The 23,408-nt window shown below is 35.7% G+C and overlaps 1 pseudogene; it reads left to right on the forward strand.

Moving 5' to 3' along the window:
• The first annotated feature begins 340 nt into the window (after window positions 1-340).
• Window positions 341-23,408, forward strand: part of LOC100714962 (mitochondrial pyruvate carrier 2-like) — a 31,508-nt pseudogene continuing 8,440 nt past the window's right edge.

Here is a 23,408-nt window from a genome sequence, read left to right on the forward strand (position 1 = left end):
TGTAATGTTTAGAACTAAATTATTTGGAGTTTGGGATACTTGCAGGATACCAAAGCATGTGAAGTGCAAGTCATCTAATACTCTGTCAAGGTAGCAGCTCTAAAAAGCTAGTGGAGAAATGTAGATAGCTGGGAAGTTTGATTTTATTTTGTTGTAATAAAATATGCAAGATTTTATAAAATCTTACAAATGCATCCCTGACTATCACACTGTTTTAGGCTTCCCTTCTGTAACACTCTCCCCATTCTCTGCTCATATTGCTATCACTGACTCCTACCTAGATTTAGAGAAAAGAACAGAAAACTATAAATTTAGATGTTTAGGGAAAGCAAGTCGGTTAATGACAGCAAGGAGTACAGGAGAGGAGAAGGCTCACATCACAGAAGCACTGGGGATCAACAGTTTTTCCTCGGAGTCTAAACTGAAAACTGATCAGCAGTTTTGGTTGTCAGACTGGCAGGCTGTCCTCGAGGATGAAGGGGACCTTTCCTCACTCGTAAAGATGAGAACTGAGTTACTGCTCTTTCTCTGCCTTTAGAGAATCAAGTTGCTTTTTCAATTTTCTGTTGAATGATCAACATTATGAATTATTTAATTTTTTATTAGTTTATATTGGCTAATTTTCAGAAGATATCAAAGGCAATCTGATAGACACCAAGAGGGTCTCTGATATCAGAACTATTAGATCTGATCCAGAATACCCACAAACTATGTGGGTAGATACTCCCATCCACACCAGGTCAATTATGTTTCTCATCTAATAAAACCATGCTCTTAAACACAATCGCAAACAGCACATATGCTGCAACATTACTAATTTTTAAAGCTACCCTAAATTTTTACTACTAATGTCTCTATGAATGAAAGTTAAACACAAAGGCTTTCCTTTCTTAATTTTAAAGATGATTGTATTTATATTGAAAGAATATAAAGAAAGATGTAAGAGAAATTTCTAGAAGCAGTTTGTAAAACTCTATCATATGCAAGTCATAATTTCTCTCAATCTTCAATTTGTAAAAATAAGCATTTGGAACAATCTCCAAAGTCCTCTCAGCTCCAAAATCTCATGAATTTTAATCTAAAAGAATTTTCCAAAGATAATTTTCACTGATGTAGATTCAAGGTTTCAATATTTATTTTCATCAGATGGCCTATTCATTTTTAAAATTTTCTCTTGTCTATCTTTTCTTTCAAATAGATTTTTCAATTTTAGATTAATGGAAAACATTATAACAAGAATGAGTATCTACAACTACTCTGAAGCTGCATATTGATCTTTTTATACTTTTTTATTGCTAAAAAGCAAAATAGAAAATAGGGTAGAAATAACACAGCATTTCAAAAAATAACAGTAAAAAACAAAACTAGTTAATATATTACACATTGTTATCTTAGAAGTAGTTGCTCAAGTTACAAAATTAAAGCATAAAAATCTTATTTAAGAAAAAAATAAAGTTGGAAACATTTAAGTTCTTTAACAAACAATATTTGATCTCCTGGGCTATCTAGTGAGTTCAAAGCCAGCCTGTACTACACAGTGAGATCCTGATTCAAAAAGAAGAAGGAAAAAAACACTTTCGATTTATCTAATTTTCTGAAGACTACATCAGCCACTGTTATAAACATAGGAAGGAAGACTTTTATTATGCTTAGTTAGCCATGCTTTCCCCAGGTGGTTCTCTCAGAAGAAATCTCTTTTGGAATTGTAAGTTCAAGGAGATCTGGATAATTTTCTGACAAACACCTCTATGTTTCATTTTTTAATCACAATGCAATTTTTTTTTGTCTTTTTCCTTTTTATCGGTACCAGGGATCAAACTCACGACTGCCTGCTTTGCAAGGCAGGCACTTATGCCGCTGAGGTAAATCCCCAGCCCCACAATGCAAATTTTAAACTTGGTAATCATTCAGGCAATTCATAATGACACAGTCTTAGGTTTATATAATGCAGAGATAAATATCAGTTTCTGCAGATTAACCTATGCATCCCCCATCAGGAAAATATTTAGATTTGTTCTGGCAATTTAAAATGTATGCAGGCAGTTTCATGAACTTTCCCATTCTACTCAAGCAGTGAAGATTCCAGCTTACAGATTAAAGCATTTCTTAGGCATGATGATGCACTCACCATAAAACATGCAAATAGTTACACAATCTGTTAAAATCTACCTCATACCTTCCTTGTCCTCTTAACTTGAGGAGAGTCAAAGTTAAGCCACCATCATAATGTCACTTTCAATTATTATGTCTTCTTAATAAAGATTATGTATTTATCTGAATGCAGAGGGTTTTTTAAAATTGATATATTTTAAGAGATCCTTATTATATTATTATATAATTTCTTCTATATGAGTTAGCTGTTGCTCCCTGGAATTCTTTCCTCCTTAAAAACTTAAGAATTTACTCTTAGAGGAAGATGAAAGCCAGTCCATGTCTGGGTGGTTTCAAAGTCCCTCCATCCAATTCCATTTGGTGGACAAATTGCCCTATAGATTAAATATTCCATCCTTGGAAGAGGTCTTAACATATACACTGGCACAGCCATCTTTGGGATCACACTGGTGCTGAGGCCAGGACCACTGCTAGCTTACAGAACGGTGAAGCAGACATCAATGAACAGGGCTGAGGAAAGCAACACAGCAAACAGTAACTGGGGGTTCAGTTTAGTTTACACATATCCATCTAGCTAATAGCATTGCTTAAACATGAGAACTTAAGACCAATGGGTAATACTCTCATGGGTGAGAACATAAATTTTGTAAAATCTGACAAGATTGATTTGAAGAATTTCACCACTTACTGGCTTACTTTGAGTAAAACACTTTCTTTGAGTAAAACACTAAATAGCTATGTTTTGGGTGCCCATTTTATAAATGAGTATCATAGATATGTATATGTCATTGGGCACAGTGAGGGATAAATGAGATAATGCAGACATAATGCATAATATTTAGCTAAGTTACATGGATTTGATGAAGTCAGTGGTCATGCCTGTGATGGTAATGAGGTACCTAACATGTAGTGTGTCCTCCAAAATTATGTGCTGAGTTGAACTATAAATGTTATTTCTTAAATCATAGATTAATAAATTATAAATTTAATTCCCTGTTTCAAATAATAAACTTACAAATTTATTGTCCAATGTATGAATAAGTTTTATATGATTTCATTTTCAGATTTTCTTGATATTCTAATTAAATGTAAGCTCTACAGGTAAGGCAAATATTTATATGTAGATGTCCCTACTATCATACCCATAATTTATTATAAGATGAAAGAATGGTACAGAAAATTTTAAGTTGTTACATAGCATGGGGAAGACACAATAGCACTTAAAACCAAGACATTAAGAATAAATGAAAGAAAATATTTTATGCATATTATAAAGAAAATTAGTCTATGGAACTAATTCCCAAAAGAAATTGTCGAAGCAAACAGTTTAGTGTGCTTCCAAAAAGGATTAGACTTAATGAGACAAGAGTTTGAAAGCTGCCGGTAAATTTATGCCTATGGATTTTAAGCAAGAAAGGAGCTTGCCCCTGGAAGCGTACACCCTGGGAGTCAGAGAACCCAGGGGTGAAATATTATGGGTCAATCTCTAAAGCTAAGTTGATTTTGCTTTTGTGAATTAGTTTCAATTAGTTACATATTCTAAATTGGTATTGAAAAATCGCTGAGCCAAAAGTAGGAATTTGTCACTGGTCTGTAATCCAAGGACCCGGATTTTCAAGTAGAGAAAATAAATTCTAATTTATTTTGGAAATAAATATTTGTATATGGCTACGTACTCTACACAACGGAAGTGAAAATGAACTCCGTTCTGGGTTTTCTAGGAGACAGCAGACTACACTGGAAACATTGCTCACCGGACAGCGGTAAATGCTGTTGCATTTTTAGAGTTTAACAGGATGTGAGGCTGTTGTGGAGTCCATTTTATATCAATGATTTTAGCAATCTTTACCTTCGGAGTCAACCATTTGTCCTTTTAATGTTTTACCAAACGAGGAAGCTGAAATTTAAAGTTGAGTGTTCTACTATCCCAGCTAGCAAAGAAAAACCAGAGTAAAATCAAATAGCCTGATCTCAAAGAACATTTATTTTGTAACCATAAGACCCTGCATGAGCCATTGTCAAAGGAAAAGTACTTTTGGTATAATTTTATTTTTAATTACTTCATTTATATTATTTGTTGAGAGATGAAAATATTTACAGATTACAAATTTACTAATATACAAACTTTCTGCAAGTTTAATAAATAATGATCACAAAATATCTTACTACTAGTATGCCTAAGCATAAAATTATTTTAAAGTATGAATCTCAGTCACACGCACTGCAAAATTTCTTAACCAGTGTGTGACCTCATGTTTTCCAGAACTGACAGAAGAGTTAAGGTCAAAGAGATGGCTTGAGAGCATAGACATTGGGATTTGGGGCCCCGGTGATCAACTGTTATCATTAAGAACCATTAAGTATTTGAAGGGAAGTAAAATATTCTTTGTCAAGTCTGCATTCTTCCTCACCTTATTATGAAGTCTGCACCTACACAAAGGAGTCAACCTGTGAATTAATTTCAAGAACAATAATAGTATCTGTCACTGGGCATGGTGCATATAGTAGGATCTTTACGCAGATAAGATTACAATAAGTTTGAGTACATATTTAATCCTTATTTGCTAAATATGAGACTATTTCAAGTTAAGTTATTTGTCTAAATACATACTGCTGGGGCTATCTGAGTTGCAAAATTAAACCACGTCTGTAAGATTTCAACAACGAATGTCTCTCATTACTCCAAACTTCTTCCTTAGTACTAATTACAGTTAGTTTTCTTCTAAACTGATGTGCATTTAGACAGATTGAAAGAACCATATAAACACACAAACCAATAGAACATATGAAGAGCAAAATAAGCTTCATAAAACCAAAATAAGATTACTTACCACCATCACTATTGCTTAGTAAAATATTAATTTAACTTTGACATTAATATTAATAAAATGTTAAGTATAATTCAAATGAGGCCTCAAGGTTTTGAGTTCATATTGAGTTTTTCTATTACTTTAGCAAGAAGCCTAAGACAGATGACAAGTACTTTTTAAAATTTTATTTTAAAGAGGGTAAAATTAAATAGAACAAAACATATTTTTATATTGAAGTTCAAAAATTGTTAGCAATTTAAGATGAACACACGAGCTTAGATAATTTGTAAACTCTGAACATAAATTTGGATATCATTCACTGTTTGATAGCCTTGCTTTGTGATTCTTTTTAAAATAGTTTAATCAACCTTTTGACAACATTAACAAATATTTAAAACATGGGTTTTGTGAGTAAATGTGGGGAAATCATTTTATCTTTCTGAAACTATTACTTCATCTGAATATTTGAAGTTAATAACAACTATAAAATAGGACAGTTTAAAAATCTAATTGCAGTCAGATGTGGTGGTACATCCCTGTAATCCTAGAACTTGGAAGGCTGAGGCAGGAGGACTGTCATGAATGCAATATTAGCATGAATTATACATTAAGGTACTGGAAAAATATATATATATATATATATAATTGCAAAATATTTCTAGAGTTTTTATGGTAATAAATAAAATGTGAATTAATATCCCTTCTGTTGCTAAATTTAGAACAAATTTTTGTGGTGAAAAATGAAATAACAAAATTTTCCTATACATTATATTAATATTAGGTGTACTAAATACCAAAAGTATTTAGCCTTTCAATTAAATAATTTCTTGAATCCTATAATCTTTTCATTATTTTGTTTATAATCTTCCTCCTGGTTTCTATAATGTGGATTAATTGAAATCATTTCTATTCTAGTTTTCACCATTAGAAATACAGCATGTATCAATGCCAATATTCCCCATTCCTAGAATTTGGCAATTCACCATTCTGGATTTAGAACACAGTGAGTCCACTTTTTGGATGGTGCTCACACTTAGTTTCTGTGGCTCTGTATGTGCTCCATTGTGCTGACAAGGGCTGGAAAGCTTTTAACCACAGGCTTTAATAGATAGGACACTGAAGTTACATGAAAGCAAATTTATAAGGGTAACTGAGGGTGATTTAATTCAGCCTCTGACACATCATGAGCAGGAAGATGCCTGCAGCCACAGATCACTCTGACTCTCCTTCTCGGTTTTTTGTAATCTTTGTCCCAGATCCACTAGTTCATCATGGCACGGGCAGGTCACTTCTCTGTGGAAAAGTCTCAAGTTTCTGCATTTCCCTTACAAGAAAAACAGTCCAAGTGTTTTATCACCAGGAAAGTCCCCTATGACCTGACACTAAAATATCCACTTCTTCTTCCATCATTATAAAAAACACAACTCACTTCGAGGCCAGCTTTGAACATTACTGTTGCCAAAACTTGCTCTGGACCCACCCACTTTTCCTGTAATCTTGACTAAGTGCTCCGTGCTTGTGCATAAAACCACCTCTATCTGCACAGAGTTTAAGTATCACTTCTTTCAAAGCAAGTTCACTAGTGGGAATTTTCCTCTCTTCTAATGTCAGCAGTGTTTCATTGTAATGTTTATCTCCTATATTTGATTGTATCTGTGTGTGAGCAGCCTCAGACCCTTGGAAATTGTGAGTTCCTTAGAAGCTAAACTCTGCTTTACCTACACCTGTGTCTCCCTCAGTGATAACTCACACGTGATAACTATTTAATAACCATGAAATCATCACCCAGTTTTTTAGGTTATGAGTCAGAAAAACCCCTAAGGTAGAAAGACAGCTACAAATACCACCTCGGGAAAGCAAACTCAAACTTTCAGTACAAAAGGCGTTTTAGAGAACTTAAGGAAATCTTTTGCTCTTTATCACTCTTAGACATAATGGGGCATTGGATGGCCCCAGTTTCCAACAGGGGAGCGATATGTTTCCAGATCCAGTGTGGCATCCTCTGGTTGCAGAGATGTTACATTTTCCTGACCACTTTTCCTGTCTTCCCAAGCATACTTCACTGTTGTTCAATACTGACCTCGTCAGCAAAGATAGCTGACACCTGGGTGGCGAGAGGCTGAGGCTGATTCCCATCCACTCTCTCATCTCTTTCGATTCTTTTTTCACTGAAAGACAACTGAGTGGAGCTGATGTCACCTCATTTTAGAGCACAGATGTGTCACTACTGTAACAAATGCTAAGGACAGAGGCTGGCTCCTCACATAATTGCTAATACGTACTATCGAAGGAAATGCAGCGTTTCTGGCTGAAAACCGTATATTTTCCTTTCAGAAACTTTGTTTGTTTTATGCCTCCACAGGAAAGGTTCATTTATTTTTTTGTACAGGGTATGGGATCCTAGGCTACACACATGGTAGGTAAGCATTCCAGTGTGAGCTGTATCCTCAGCCCTGCTGGCTTAACATTGAATTTTAATTCCTCAAAAATACGTGAGATATTTATAATAAAAAAATTAGATTTACAAAGAAATGGCATAATACAAAAAGTATACCTGGAGAATACCAAATCCTGAGTCTTCCAGTTAATCATCCAATATGAACACTTAAACTGTACACAAAGGACTTTCCTGATTATTATGCAGTATAAATATTTAAATAAACTAAATTTTTCAATGATAATTTCTCTATTAATATTGGAACACATTTTGCTCAAGTAGCAATAAATAAAAAATAAAATAATAACTACAAATAGTTTGAGGGAATTTTTATGTAATTATTTTTTTTTAATTTTCTTTATTTTTATTAGAATGTATTTGCAATACATAGTAATTACATTCATCATGGACATGTGATTGTGTCCATAATTCCTTTTTATCCCTTTCTTTTTCCGTCCTCCGCATATCTCTTGATTACCTTCTCTTTTACAAAATATCTACCTCCACATTTCCTGTTATCCAGTTTTCATTTTTCTTTTTATTTATAATTTTGGCTTCTCATATAAGAGAAAACATGCAATATTTAAGCTGAAGCGTCTGATTTATTTTGCTTAATATGATAATATCAAGTTGCTTCCACTTTCTGAAGATTATTCAAGCTTATCTTTATGGCAGCTTTATACTCCATTTTGTGTAAATAACACATTTTATTTACACATTCATTTGTTGATGGGCATATCAGATGTTTCTAAGGTTCAGGTATTATGAATTGTGCTGGTATAAACATGGATTTGAATGTATCACTGTAATGTGATATATTTAACTCTCTCAGGAAGATATTTAGGAGAATAGCTGTATCAAATAGAATATTTAATTTCAATTTTTTTGAAAAACTTACATACTGATTTCCGTAGTGGTTGTACTAGTTTACAATCCCATCAACAAAGTAGAAAGTTCCTTTTTCTCCACATCGTTGCCATCATGCTGTCAATTGGCTTCTTGATAACTATTCTTCCTGGAATAAGATGAATTTGCAGTGTTGTTTCAGTAGAACTTCTTGTCTCGTGGATTTCCGTTTGGTCCTTTTCATGGGCTCTAATTCTTTGCTAAACTGCTCATTATTATTTAACTCAGCTACCTTTAATTAGTGTCTTCTGTAAGTGTACTGATTGTTCTGCTTATTACTTCCATTATCTGTTAAGTTATATCATCTTTGGACTCATCAATTACCTTATTGATTCAGGTTTTCGGCTTCATTTTGTGCTGTACTTATATTTCATAAAATTCAGCTATTATTTCATTTCTTCTACTGATACCCCTTTAATTGCCTTTGAGATGACATTTCGTTGCTGTTCATTCACATGTTTGTGTGTGTGTGTGTGTGTGTGTGTGTGCGTGCATGCACTCACACACGCTTTTTGCAATTTGCAGGTTGATCACAGTGGGACAACTTCATTGTTAATCCAGAGATCTCTTAATGTGAGCTTTTCAGTAATGCACTGTGGCCATGGATAACTTTAGGTCTTTGCCTCTTTCCCAATATCCATCACTTCTGTTAACTCACTATGGAATTGTGCAGTGTAATTAAGTTAATAACAAGTTCTCTGGAAATGAATCACAGTATGATTGATGACAAAAAAGGAAAACCAGATATCTACATACAGTAAAAATCATAGCTACAACTTTGCAACTCTGGCAATGGCAATAAAGTCAGCAAAAATAATACAGTCATGTACAATCTGGATACTGACATTCCATTGGCAACAATAGAAACTGTGACTATAGGACCCTAACCATGGAAAATAGATCCATAATTTTAATGGGGAAACAAACACAAACCAAATACTGATATACAGTAAATGTATGGTTACAGTAGTAAAGAGGCCGTGGGGAATAGATAAATGAAAGTAAAATTTGAGAAATAAAGTCATGAAGATGGAAAGGATTAAGAATGATGAGATGAAGGACCGTACTAAGAAGTAAAATAAAATTATTAGAATTTTGTAAAACAGAAAGAACAAATGAGAAAGAGAAGAAAAAAGAGCAATAAAAAGAAAAATTAAAACAGAAAAAAAGAAAAGAGGAGAGAAAACCCAACCCCCAGAAAGCAATGAATAAAACAATAGAATGCATTTTTTAAATTGCACCTGGAGTTTGCGGTATTGGAGTGTACCACACATAGTGAAAGCATAGTAACTCACTGCTGAGACCTGCTTTGTTTCCTCTCCACCCTTCCCATGTGTGTAGTCCATCAATGCTGTCTGCCCTATGTCTGCAGTCAATCCAACAGCTCCCAGCTTCCATGGTCCTCTGTTTGCCTCAGGTCATGACTTGCCCCACATTCCTCTGGACTATGGATGTCCTTCTCCAGATGCCCCTTTGTGCATACACCTAAGGCTATGCTAACCATCCAGTCTGAGGCCTGTCATTGCTCACACTGGCAGACAGGAAATGAAACAGACCCCGAGCTCTGTGCTGGATGTAGGCAGTGGGCCAGAAGTTCAAGGACTAGACTTGATGCCAGCACTTCCAGACCCAGCCTGCTCCAAATTCAGACACACGCAGCCTGGCTTCTCCCCACCAAAGGTAGTGCCTCCATGCCCATGCACTTCCCAGGCTGTTTAAACTTCTCGGGGGGTCTGTGGCTAGCCCATGCTCTGTCCTCAATTGTCACGTGTGGTTCTCTACCACCTAGTCACAGTAGTAGGGTGATACTGGAAACTGAACTATAGTAGTGCTGCAGTTTCATCTTAAACAAGTAACCCCTTCCCCAAATAACCCATTATACCATCTCAAAAAATGGCAAGGAGTGCACTGGATTTCTTTCTCCAATTCTGACCTAAGTAGAGAGAGTCACTTTCAGCATAAAATCTCATGCTTTTTGCAGTTTACAATATCAATTGGCTTTTCTTGGGGTTGGCACTACTGTCCTGGTCTTTTGTTTCTACCTGGAACTGGGACTCTCTCTGGGATTACCTTGGGTCCACTGATACTCGTCTCCCATGTTGAGAACCAAGGTCAGCTTGCAAAACTCCTTCATTCTTTTCTCTGTGTTTGGCCCCATTTCTCCAGCTCTTCTGTAGCTTCTTGTTTTCCTATTATCTCCCATCCAACTCCTGGAATTTTTTTTTTTTTCTTCATCAAGTTTTTTCCAGGTGCTTTGAATCAAAATTTTTATATTTTCAAGCTTTGATTTTTATTTTTCTGGAGGAACTATCATAAGGTATTATAAGGACCTAAATAATCCTCACAACAACCGCATGAGGTAAGTTCATTATTATCCCATCTTAAAGATTAAGAAACTGAAGTATAATCTAATTTTCCTAAATTCACATTTGAGCAAGTGTTAGAATACAATTATGACTCCATAGGAAAATGTGTTTTGCAACTTTTTTACCTGAATTCTGGGCTACAAAGGATACCATCAGCATCACAGAGAATGTTTTCAGAAATAGCCTCCTGCCCACCCCTTAAGACTTTCTCTGGATGGATCCTGAGACCATACTGCTAAGGAAAACACATCACACAGAGAAAGTTAAATACCACATGTTTTCCCTAATACAAATATCCCAAAATATATAAATAGTTTAAACAGAGGAATCAAAGACAGATGGTAAGAAACGGGGAGGAGACTTTGTGAAGATGAGACATGGGGAAGGGAGGGTGGAGGATACAGATGATCAGGATGTGATATATGCATGTCCAGATCCCAAGAGCAATGCAACTATTTATTACAGGTCACAACCATAGGGATCCAGATCAGCAGCACAAGGGCCTGCCGGGCAGGCACGCAGTTGTGAGTTTGATCCCTGGAACCAAAAAAACAAAAGTCAAAAACAACCCTACTGATTTTTAAAGCAAGTATAAAAGACAATGAGAAGTACAAACCACAGCCCCTATCCTACTACCTTGCCCTTTGTGCTGCCAAACTGCCCTGTAACTGATTAACAGCCGAAGAAACTTCTCTAGAACCATTTGGTATTTTAATGTTACCCTGAAATGATGTGTTCCTCCAAATTCAAGATAACTATTTCATATTGCATTAATCCATGTAGACAGAAAACTAATTTTCTGATTCTCGCTGATAATTGAAGAGAGATGCTTTGCAGTCTTGTTTTGATTAAAGCTAACCTCAGTAATTCAGTTTAGAAATCAGGACTCCAAAGATTCCTCTCCAGTTACTGATGTAAACTGGCACCAATGTTTTCTGCATGAATCAGTTCAGAGAAGGCATGTGTTTTTTTCATAAAATAAAATGTATTTTAAAGCTTACAAAATGTAGTGAAGAAAAAAATTTATCTTCACTGTTTGCATTTAGAGTCAATGATATATTGAAAATAAGACATACAATCCAATCTGCTGCTATTAAATATCTACTGAAAGCTTTTCCATGTTTTGATCTAATTTTTTCAAAACCAGTGGCAACCTTACAAAAATATTATAGTTTAATTCATAAAAATGAGTCTTTTTAACTTACTTTTTTGGTAAGGCAAAATAAATTTACTCATAATAGATGAGATATCTTCATATATGTGAGAGTCATAAAGTAATTTTTGTTTTTTTCTTAGCACTTAAAATTACTATATGATTAAAATTACTATATGATTTGGTATCTTGAAAGAACAGTACATCAATGGATGGAGAACTGTTTTAAATTAACTACTCTGCAAATCAGTTAAGTCAGGCTAAATCTCTCATAAGACAACAAGTTAACCTCTGCATTTTTATAAAGGTTATCTTCTAATTAAGGTAACTATTATTGAAATTTTCAATTTATATTAGATTCTGCCAAACATTCTAAAATGCAGTGATTCATAACTGTATCTTTTTAAATCTGCCCTGATATAATTGGTTATCAACGTGGAATAGTTATTTAGAGCTACACTTTTTATTGTTTTGAAAACCATTTACCATGTTCAATGTTTTCCACAAAGTAACATGTCTAATTTTTCATTTACAATAAGCACAATACTTTATACCAAGTTGCAAAGAGCCTTAAATTAACTACTTTCACCAACCCTGAGGAGGCTGGAAGTCTGTGTTGAGAGGCGGAGTTATCCAAGTTCAGGACGCGTGCATGTGAGGATCTGGACATCCAGGGGTCTCAGCCCCAGGAACCATTTGCACATGTCTTTGGTCCATTTTTCTGATTGTGCATCTTTAGCAGGAATTTGCAAAGGAATGGGGAAAATAAGGTGTAAATACCAAAACAAAATATTCATCCTGTGGAAAAAATCCTTGACATGAGTATAAATTTCCTGGTGTTACTGAAAGAGTAGTTAATCTACTACTAGAGTAGTAATCATGTGGCCTCCCTCTATATTTTACACAAGTTCTAAATCTTCAGTCTTACTTGAAAGACAATATTCCATCCCCTGGAAACTATAGATTTTTGAATGATGCTAAGCTATTGAAATGTGATTATTAACACAGATAAATAAATTTGAAATTATTAAAGAAGAAATAAAACCAAATTCTAAAGGGGCTAAGGTTATGAACATGCAATTTACTTACACATACACATGCCTTAAATAAGCCACATTATTTGTGAAAGATATTTTAATTTATCATACTTTAAAATGTACATTAAGCCAGGTGTGGTATATTCCTGTAATCTTTTTGTTAAGTTAGACTGGGGCAGGAGGAGCACCACAAGTTTAAGGCCAGCATGGACAACACAGTGAGTCCCAGGCCTGAACTACATAAGACTCTGTCTCAAAACAAAGCAGCAAAAACAAAAGAAATAAACAAAAAGCAAGAAATGAACAGTAAAACTGTGATACTGACTTATCTCAGTCTGAAAAGTATGTGACAGTTTAATGTAGTCAGTGTTTTACTGATGAGGGAAAATGAATGTTTGCATAAATTTTTCTTGGTCCTATGCATTGGTATTGTCTTTACAGAAAATATTTTGGTGTTATGTAATAATGCGCTATTAAATATGTATAATCTTTAAAGCAGCACCTTTACACCCAAAAAGATGTATAAATGTATAAAATGTATAATTATACATTATACAATGTATAAAGCATTTAAAAGTATGCTGAGTGTTACATGTAGAATCTCTGAGCTTTCAGTAATAACAAATAGCTGGAATGTATGAGATAAAACTAATAATGATATGTGTACGACTATGTGTACAACTATGTGTACAAGACATTTCATTAAACCACCAGGCATATCAAACAGAATGATAGCCACCTTTATACTTTTATATCTATTATATCTACATATGAATGTACATATGGTACGTTTGCAGGAGTCATGCATTGGATTGTCATAAAAATTCTTGAAACAACCACAAAAGTTTTAAAAGTCGTTATATTAGAATTGGGACTGCTTAGGCCAGAAGACAAGGGAATTTCTCTTACACTGTACCTTGTCTGCTCTATTTGAATTAATTTTCTGAAATATCCATTTTAAATATCATTGACTTTAAAAATCATCTTCACTCAAACTTTGTCTGCCTCCTTTATGGAAATCATTTTATGACTATAGTGCCATCAAAATAAAGAAATTAGCAAGGAAAAGTTAATAATTCAAATTCTAGGAGACAATGAACACAAATGGCAGTTACTGGAATTAAAAGTAAAATAGATAATAAATCAAAAATAGTTTCAGGGCTGGGGATTTAGCTCAGTGGCTTAAGTGCTTGCCTGGCAAGCATGAGGTCATGAGTTCAACCCCTGGTACCAAGAAAAAAAAAATAGTTTCAATTTCTCTCCCACTCCTAAAATACATTAGCATGAAACAGCAGCAGAAGCCTCAGCACGTCTGGAGCACAGCCTCCAACTTCTTGCAGCTGGCTTCACCTCACCTCATCTATTGTCAGCTGAAGATCTAGATCTTTCCACATAACATGATCTACAATGTCCAAGTCCCTTAAATAGGCAGATACAGTATTTGCACATAGTCTACACGCGTCTCCCTGCGTGTATTCAACTATTTCTATATCACTTATGATATCTAACACAAGGTAAATGCTGTGTAAAGAGAAGTTTTTGGCTGTGTTTTTCTTTTGTCTAGCCCTCCTCATTATCTCCCATTGGCATCTGACAAACAGGAAGACATTTAATAAATTTGTTTGTTTTTGTTTTTTGTACCAGGGATCAAACTCTCAACCTCACACTTGTTAGGCTGGGCTTTATGCCTCTCAGTTAAATTTCTGGCCTAATAATTTTTTTTTTAAACAATGTCTTTTGTTGTCTGTTTTTTGGGTTTGTGTGTGTGCGTGCGTGCGTGTGTGTGTGTGTGTGTGTGTGTGTGTATGTGTTTTGGCAGTACTGGGTATTAAACAGAAGCCCTTTGCACCAAATTTTAAAGGATTTAAATTAGACTCTAATAAATATTTAAAATGCCGTTATTCATAACTTTATCTTTTTAAATTTACCTTGATATCATTAATTGTCATTGTGGGTTACATATTTAAAGGAGTGCTTTTCCACATTGTCTTGAAAACAGTTTACAGGCTCATTACTTTCCAGAGGTAACATGTCTAATTCCTTAATATACAGCTCTTATTTATTTGTTTTTGAGAGAGGGTCTCCCTTAGTCATCTGGACTGGACTTGAACTTATGAACCCACTCCCTGAGCTTCCCCAGGCTTGGAGATTACAGACATTACCAGCAGTCCCTGCTAGAAAAGCCATTTTTCTCCTACAAACTGCATGAAGCAAATGACAAAAAGGAAAGATATTTCCTTCAGGGAATGTTACTGAAAGGAAAATTGTTCATAATCATTTCCAAATCCAATGAATATATGAAAATCATGTAAAACATGAAATACTATTTTGTAAAAAGTCAAAAATTACTATTCTGGCTCAGTATCCCAAGAGATGTTATGTTATAAATATGATTAAATAATTTTATTACAATGTGTACAATTTTTCTTCCTTTAGACCTTGAGGTTTATAACAGAACTTACTTGTTTCTCTATCCTCTGTGCCCAGTAAGACCCACTGCAGGTGATCGGTTATCTCTACATTACTTACAATACCTACTATAAGGCAAATGCTAGCTAAATTGTGTTCTACTGTGTTTTGGGGAAATATCAACAATAAATTATCTATGATCACTTATTAGAGAGGCAATTTTTAAAAAAAATATTTTAGATCAGTGATTGGTTGAATCAAACAGAAAAAGGGGATGTTAATAGACCCAGCAATAATAATAGCAGCCATCTATGTAGAGATTAGTATTAGCAAACATGTACTCTAATTTACCTGATGTACATCAATTTTATCTCCATTATCTCCATTATCTCTTTCCTGCGGAAACCATGTCACAAAGAGATTCGGTAACTAGGCAAAGTTCACGAAGCTAATGAGCCGCAAAACCTAGACTCTGGCCTAGACAGTTTGGCTCTGATTTCCATGCTCTTAACTACTTCACAAAAATCTTCCCACAAAAATGCAATAGAAGGGCTGGGAATTTAGTGCAGTGGCCTAAGTGCTTGCTTGGTAAGCAAAGTCGTGAGTTCGATACCTGGTACCCCCCCCCCAAAAAAAAATAAAAAAAAGGAAATGAAAGTTTTAATTCTGGAAATGTGTTCATAGCACATTATGCAAAATTTTTAAATTTTGGATAGTCATCAGAAGATGTAGACAGTCATGCACATAAAACTAGACTGTATGTATACATGAAACTTCACATAAAATCATGAGATGGATCAGTCCGTGCCCTAGCCCAAGGCATCATCATCATAGACTGTTATAGTCAGGGGTTGTGAGGAGAACAGTTATAATCAGGACACAGGATCTATAATATTATTTTAGGATAGTCACCCAGAGTTAGCACAAGAAAGTGCAGGAAATCTGTTCACAACACTAAAGACACAGAATATTCAGCCAAGGGCCAGAATCACAGCAGTGTCCTGTATGAGTCCAGATGAAGACCCAAAGCTTATGACAATGCCTCCCACAAGTCCAACTGATGGTCTAGAGCCCCAAGAAGACCCGCACCAGTCTGTTTTATGGATCTATACTGAGAAGGCCCGACGGTCAGCAGCAGAAGCTAGAAAGTCTATGCCAGCAGGGTGAAGGAGCTGTGCTGGTAGGTTGAAGGTCTATACTGGAGCCAAGAAACCATGCTCAAAACAAAGACCACGACTGTCCTGAAAAGCACCACAGACATATTTAGCGACACGGAGGTCCTGAACTCCTCCAACAACAAGACCAGTGGAGTACATGCCAGAAAGCTAGCATGAAGAGTTTCTCCTGGAGATTAAACAGCACATGTCTTCCCCTCTGGAGCCAGGAAGTGATGCTAAATGTAAGGGCCAGAGCTCTCCCAAAGTGAACCACAGTTACTCTCACCAACGAGGTCCGGAGCCTCTCCGATGACAATGATGGAACACACACTGGGGGAGCTAGTCATGATCAGCTCCTCCATGAGAACCAATGGCTCAAACAGCAACACAGAGGAGAGCCCACAATGCCTTGCTTCTCCTTCTCCATGTCTTTATTTATGCTGGCAACTTTCCTCAGGTGGGCCATCTATGCTCAGCATTGTGCTGAGCATAGGTCTTGAACATAGGTCAAATTTGTTGGCTGGCCCAACTAATAAAGAAAATGCCTTCCTGTGGAGTAACAGTAAAGAAGATTTATTTGCAACTCTTTTAAAGACTGAGGTTTTCTATACTTGGTTCCCTACCGCAGAAGGATACCCAATGCATGGACAACATCTGCGGGAACCACCATGCTTAGCCCTGTGGCCTTTGCACAGCGAGAAAACCCAGTGGAGAAAAACCTGCTGCTAGCTGCTGCACTCTAAGTAGTAAGTTCTTTATTTCATCTGCAACAAAAATTACTATTTTTTGCCAGCATACATAAAAATGTGGAAGGCAAACTTAGTAGTTTGCAGGTACAACAATATCTCAGACTTTCCTCACTTGTTGACTATCAGGTGATTTGTCTGCATTTTAAAGTTTGAGCAGCCCTCTAGCTACATTAATTTCAAATTAGAAGATAAGTGAATAGAAGAGACACACACTGACATACAGACCCATGGAAGCACTGTTTAAAAACACTGTGTGTTAGAAATCACTGACAAAAGAATGAGGTAGTGACACAGTTGAATAGTTCAACACTTGCAAGACTTTTTTTTTTCCAGAGAAAGAAAGAAAGGGAAAGAAGGAAAGGAGAGAAGGAAGGAAGAATGGAGGAAAGAAATAAAAGAAAAAATTATTTGAATACCAACTCTGTCAGTACAAGCAAAATTCACAATTTAAAAACTGCATGAGCCATCATTTCCTGGATTTGGGTACTCAGCCTAGAATATGAAGTGGAACTGTCCCATAAGTGATTCCAATCCTGTAGCATGTCTAGGCTCCATTCAAAAGATAGAGAGCCCCATGCACTTGTTTACAGCCTCCCATTAAAGAAAGATTTTGGTACAATAAAAAGAAGTGAAAAGAAAACAATACCACATATTTTCAGGTGAAAATATTTGGTCTTTTATATAAAGATTTTTTTCAACTTTTATTTTTTATTAGGATGTTTGCAATACTTAATTACCTTCCTGTGGGGAGCTGGTACTTGTACATAACACGTCTCCGTTAGTTTTTCAGCCGCTTCCTTCCTTTCACTCCCGTCCCTCCATTCCATCGCTTGGTTCACTTTTGACTTGCAAACGATCTATCACCATACTTCTTATTATCTACTTTGGTCTTTATTTGTATTTTGGGTTTCTTACGTAAATGAAACCATGTGATAACTAAGCTTGTGCCTCTGATTGCTCACTCAACTTGATTTCAAGGTGCACCCATTTTCATAACAAAATATTTAGTCATCTGACAAAATAATATGGTAATATTATGGTTTATCTAAGAGAAGTATTCAGACGTCAAAGTGTAACTTGAACAACCATTTGTTTATAGTTATTATTCAAGCCTCGAACTGTTCTTCAAACATCATGTTTGAACTTATAATCACACTCTATTTGGTGCTTTATCTCTACTCTATTAATTTCACAAATTTTTTGAACAAATTTCAAAATTTGTTTTACTTTTCTAACGTTTATACATGACGGTTAGACAAAGAATTCAATATAAAGTATTTTGCCTTAAAAGTATTTATACTAGTATTGCGGTTCTCAATTTTGTCTGTATGCTAAATTTTGGGGGAGCTTTTAAAAGTGTGACTATGCCTAGGCCATACTCCACACCAACTACACAAGCATTTCTTGGGGCAAGAGTCAACCAGCAGAATGTTTTACTGTTCCCTCAATGATTCCAGTATGCAGCTCATTAAAAACTCCAGGGACACAAGCTGTAGAAGGATAAAGAATTCTTTGTCTATTTTGTTTTCTTGCTATTTTCCAAGTTCCTGTAACAGTTCAAACACTCAATAAATATTTGTGAGCGTAAATACTATATTTTAAAGACACAATTATTACTTTACAATCTCCTGAAGCTACTTAACTCCAACATCAGGAAGTTCTGATGTTTTTTAAAAAAACAAATAGAAATAAAAAATTCCCAGGACCATTTCACGAGTGCAAACCAAAGGATTTTACGAAGCTTTTGCAGTTGGTCAAAATGTGAGTTTACTTCTAGACAAAAATCTGCTGTTCAATTAAGATAGAATTCTGGAGGATAGATATTTAACTCAATGAAATGATTTCAAAAAATAAATAATCCCTATAAAACTGTGTATATAAAATATGATAACCACCAGTGATAAGCCCACGAAGCAAAAGTTGTTTACGTGGCTGGAAGGCTACAATTGTGTAGTGATTCTCTTGAAGATTTTTCCTTCTTAACCTTTCATATGGATTTGATTATTAGGAAAAGAATCATTCAAAAGAATGTATACCACATGACTGAAATCAAGTAGGTGAGTTTACCAATTTGTAGACATTGTGCAATGGATCCAGACTGAGAAGGTTCATCTGAAATTCAGGCAGCCCACCCAGAGGAGGTGGAGTCGTGGGAGGTCTGATGTGCCTTTAATATCTCCACATCCTGGGCAGAAGCCCTGAGAAGATCCACTTCCTTATATATGACTTCTTACAGAGCAGGCAGCTCCCTAACAAGGACAGGCAGTGGTAGAGCAGTGTTTGATTATATGCTCACTGCACAGGTGCAGGTTACAGACTGTGTTCTGACTCATTAGCAAACAAGGAAAACCCAAGTCTGACCATCTTGGGTACCCTGACCACACAGTAGATGAAAACTGTGTTCACCTCTAAAGTGATCATTAGTATACAACGCTTGCTTAAGAGGTGATGCTTAAATTTAATGCCCCCTAAATTTAAATATGTAGCCTTAAATATTACATGGAGATGTTCAGTGTGGTGATACTTCTTTCAGAAATGAAAACCAAGTGCATTCCAGCTGTAGCCAGTGAGGTCACCTAGCAGTATCTTTCCACTTCCATTAGCCAGGCAGATAATCCCCATCTGCAGTTCCTGCTCTGACCCAGACCTCTGTTCTAGGCAAGCGAAGCCCAGCTCAGGACCTCAGCTGCCTAAGAGCAGCTTGGCTGTGACTTCTCATGAACGTTGCTTCCGCCTAAGTGTCATGATCAACAGGACAAGTGACTCTCTTTTGGTGATATTCTCTCAAAAATCCTGAATACAACACTTCTTAAAGGGAACTAGTGCTGTCATGTTCCTGTGAATTCTGCAATGCCTGTAATGCCTTCGGTTAGCTGAATATTCTCTCCACAAGCCCACTCACTGGTGGCCTCTATTTGTCAGATTGGACCTTGGGATGCTTTCAGATATGCCATGGACCGGGAATTTCCTCTCGAGGGCTCATGTACTCACAGGTAGAGCTTTCAGAGGCTGGGTAAATCACATGGCATGCATTATACAGCACTCATGAATTCAGCAACTGTGGGTGCCCATGGTAGCTGGGCATGGTCAGAGAGGGCAGTCACTGAGGCGTGACATAGAAGGAGGGTTCTTACTGTCACTGCTCCTGCCTTGTGTCTGTGCTCCCTGGCCACCATTGTGAGCAGCTTCTCTCCACTGTAGGACTTTCTAACATGCTATTTATGCATCTGAGTCTCCCAATAATGGGCAGATGCTTCTGAAACCATGAGGCAAAATAAAACTCTCCTCCATTACACTGAGGGTGTCAGTGACAAGGAAAGTGACTAATACATTCGTACACAGATCTATGAATGTCTGCAAGTATTTGAATGCACTTTAGTTGCAACTTCACTGTTTTTCACACTCTACTACATCAATAAGTAGCTACTAAGTTTCAGGGGAATTCATTTAAATATTTAATTTAATCAGTTCAGGATTTTCCCTTTTTACTTTTTCCCCTAGGGTGTCATTTAAATTCCGGCAACACGTGCAAAAATGTGAGCTGGGGTGAGCAAGAGTTGAGGAGGGAGGTGAATTGTTCCATTATTCTATTTGAAAGAATTATTGATGGGATCAATTAAGATAATGTAAGATAACAGCATCATTCCTGATGCATGGAAGATGCTCCACAAATAGAGACATGTTTAGATGCAGTTGTAATTAATTTCTATTTAAACAGAACACCTCCCACTCTTTTAAATCCTTCCCATATTTCTGGCTCCACTCAGGTGCATCAACACATTCCCTTCTTTCAGTGTAAAGAAACTGCAGCTCTGTCATGGTCCCTATTGCTTCCCCCTGAGACGAAGAATGTCCCTGACAAGGAAAATGGAGTGGACCTCACTCAGTCAGTGCACATTTGAGGGTCGGACTCACAGTATAATTCCAAGCTACTCTGTGTGCCTTAAGGAGCCCATTGACCTGGCCACTGCATCCTTATCTTGAGGCCTGGCATTCTTCAGATGCACCTCCAGCCACAATTCTGATTCTTTACTTTTTCTGCTGACTTCCTTGAGACCCCAGTCCCTCTCTAACTGTATTTGAATTTTTATCTTACATAGCTGCCTGTAATAGGAGGAATAGCTAGCAAAAACATTGTTCTATTCTGTAGGGTGTCTTTTTACTTTGCTGATAGTTTCTTTTGCTATCCAGAAACTTTTTAGTTTGACACCATCTCATTTTTTGTGCTTGATATTATTTCTTGCGCATTTGGAGTTCTACTCAGAAAGTACCTCTTCGTATGTTTTACCTATTTTATAGTTTAGCAAAGTCACCATCTTTATTTTAATGTCTAGGTCTTCGATCCATTTTGATTTGACTTTAGCATGAGGTGAGAAATATGAATCCATGTGATGTTGATGGTTTGTCCTAAATAGCTTTATAAAATTTGTGGTGAGGTCCTTCTACACCTGCTTTCATCAGAATATTTAATGAATTGATATTGGATTTCATCCAAGGTTGTTTATGCACCTATTAAGATGATAATGTGAGTTTTGTCATTGTTCCTACTTGTGTGATGTTATGTTTATTGATTGCCACACGCTGAAAGATCTTTGTGTCCCTTGGATAAAGCCAAGATGCCATTAATGTATGATGTTTTTAATAATTGGTTGTACTCTGTTTGCAGTTATCTTGTTCAGGATTTTTGTATTCATGCTCACTAAAGAGATTAGCCTGTAGTTTACTTCTTCTGGTAAGTCTTGGTTTGGTTTTGGCAATGTTACCTTCCAGGAATGAGTTTATCTGTGTGCCTTTCAATTTCTTATGACATTTGGGTAGTAGATCTTCCCTGAAGTTCTGATAAAATTCTCTAGTGTAGCCACTGGTACAGGGCTTTTCTTATTTAGTGCAGTTTTTATTATTTCTTTTATTTCACTGTCTCTTATTGGTTTGTTATGATTTTTATATCTCCTTTATTTAATTTTGATAATTCATATGTGCCTATGAAGTATCCACATCTGGGTTCTCCAATTTATGCATACATTTTTGAAATAGTTGGTTAATCCTTAGATTCAAGTACTGCACATTTATATTTCACCTTTTTATTTCTAATTGTATTGCTCTGGATTTTTGTTATTGTTGTTCCTTATTTAGTAGTTGGGCAGGGGATTATCAATCTTTGTTTTCTTTTCTTTTCAAGGAGACTACTTGATTCACTGATCTTTGTAATTTTTTTAGTCTCAAAATTTCATTAATTTACACTGTGACCACATAATTTATTTATTTTTTTAAACTAATTTTGGATTTGGGTTGTTCCTGTTTCCCTGGACCTTGAGATGCATGATTATGTTTTTTGGGGGGCTTTTCTATTATTTTTCTAATATTTATTTATTATTTATTAATTATTATTAATTCTATAGCTCATTCACAGCTATAGAATTCTCTTTCTCAGCTATATTTATTGTGCCCTATAGGTTTTAGTATGATGTCTGTGACTAGAGGAAATTTTAAATGTTTTCTAAATTTCTTTTGCAAGCCATTGATTATTTAAACATGTATTACTTTCCATATGTTTGTGGCATTTTTGTGTTTTCTTTTGCTATTGATTTCTAATTTTATTCTATTCTGAAATGATAGTATGCAGGTAGTTACTTGAATCCTTTTGTGTCATATAAGCATGTTTTATGGCCTAAGATATAATCTCTTTTGGGAAAGGTGCTGCTGAAGAGAATGTGTAAATTTTTTTATGCTAGATGAAGTGCCCTGTAAATATGTGCTAAATCTCTTAGCCCTGTGGTATGGTACTATTGTGATATCTTTTTTGGATTTTTTGTCTGGTGTACATATTTGTGGAATATTAAAGTCAAGTTCCCCACTATGATTGTACTGATTTTACATCTTACATTGTTTCATGTCTACCATTTTATGTCCAGTAGTTTCTGTTTCATGAAGTTGATCCACCAGCAGTTGGTGCATATATATTTACAAGTGTTATATCTTCCAGTTGATTTTCTCCCTTTACTACTATGTAATAGACATCTTTGTCTCTAATGAGTTGCTAGGAAGTATACTATGCCTGAAAATAAGATAGCTACTCTAGCTTAGTTTTGGGCTCTGGTTCATTGAATATATATTTTCTATCATCTCACTTTCTGTTTATATGTTTCTTTACGGATGAGCTATGTATCCTTTGGTTTAGTTTTAATCCAATCTGCCAGTTTGTGTCTGTTGTTTGGAGGATTGAGAACATTAACATTGAGAGTAATTATTGTAAGTTTTTTTTTTTTTTTTTT

This window comes from Cavia porcellus, unplaced genomic scaffold, assembly GCF_034190915.1.
Source record: "Cavia porcellus strain 051 isolate PalLab524CR breed Dunkin Hartley unplaced genomic scaffold, mCavPor4.1 scaffold_19, whole genome shotgun sequence".
NCBI lineage: Eukaryota > Metazoa > Chordata > Mammalia > Rodentia > Caviidae > Cavia > Cavia porcellus.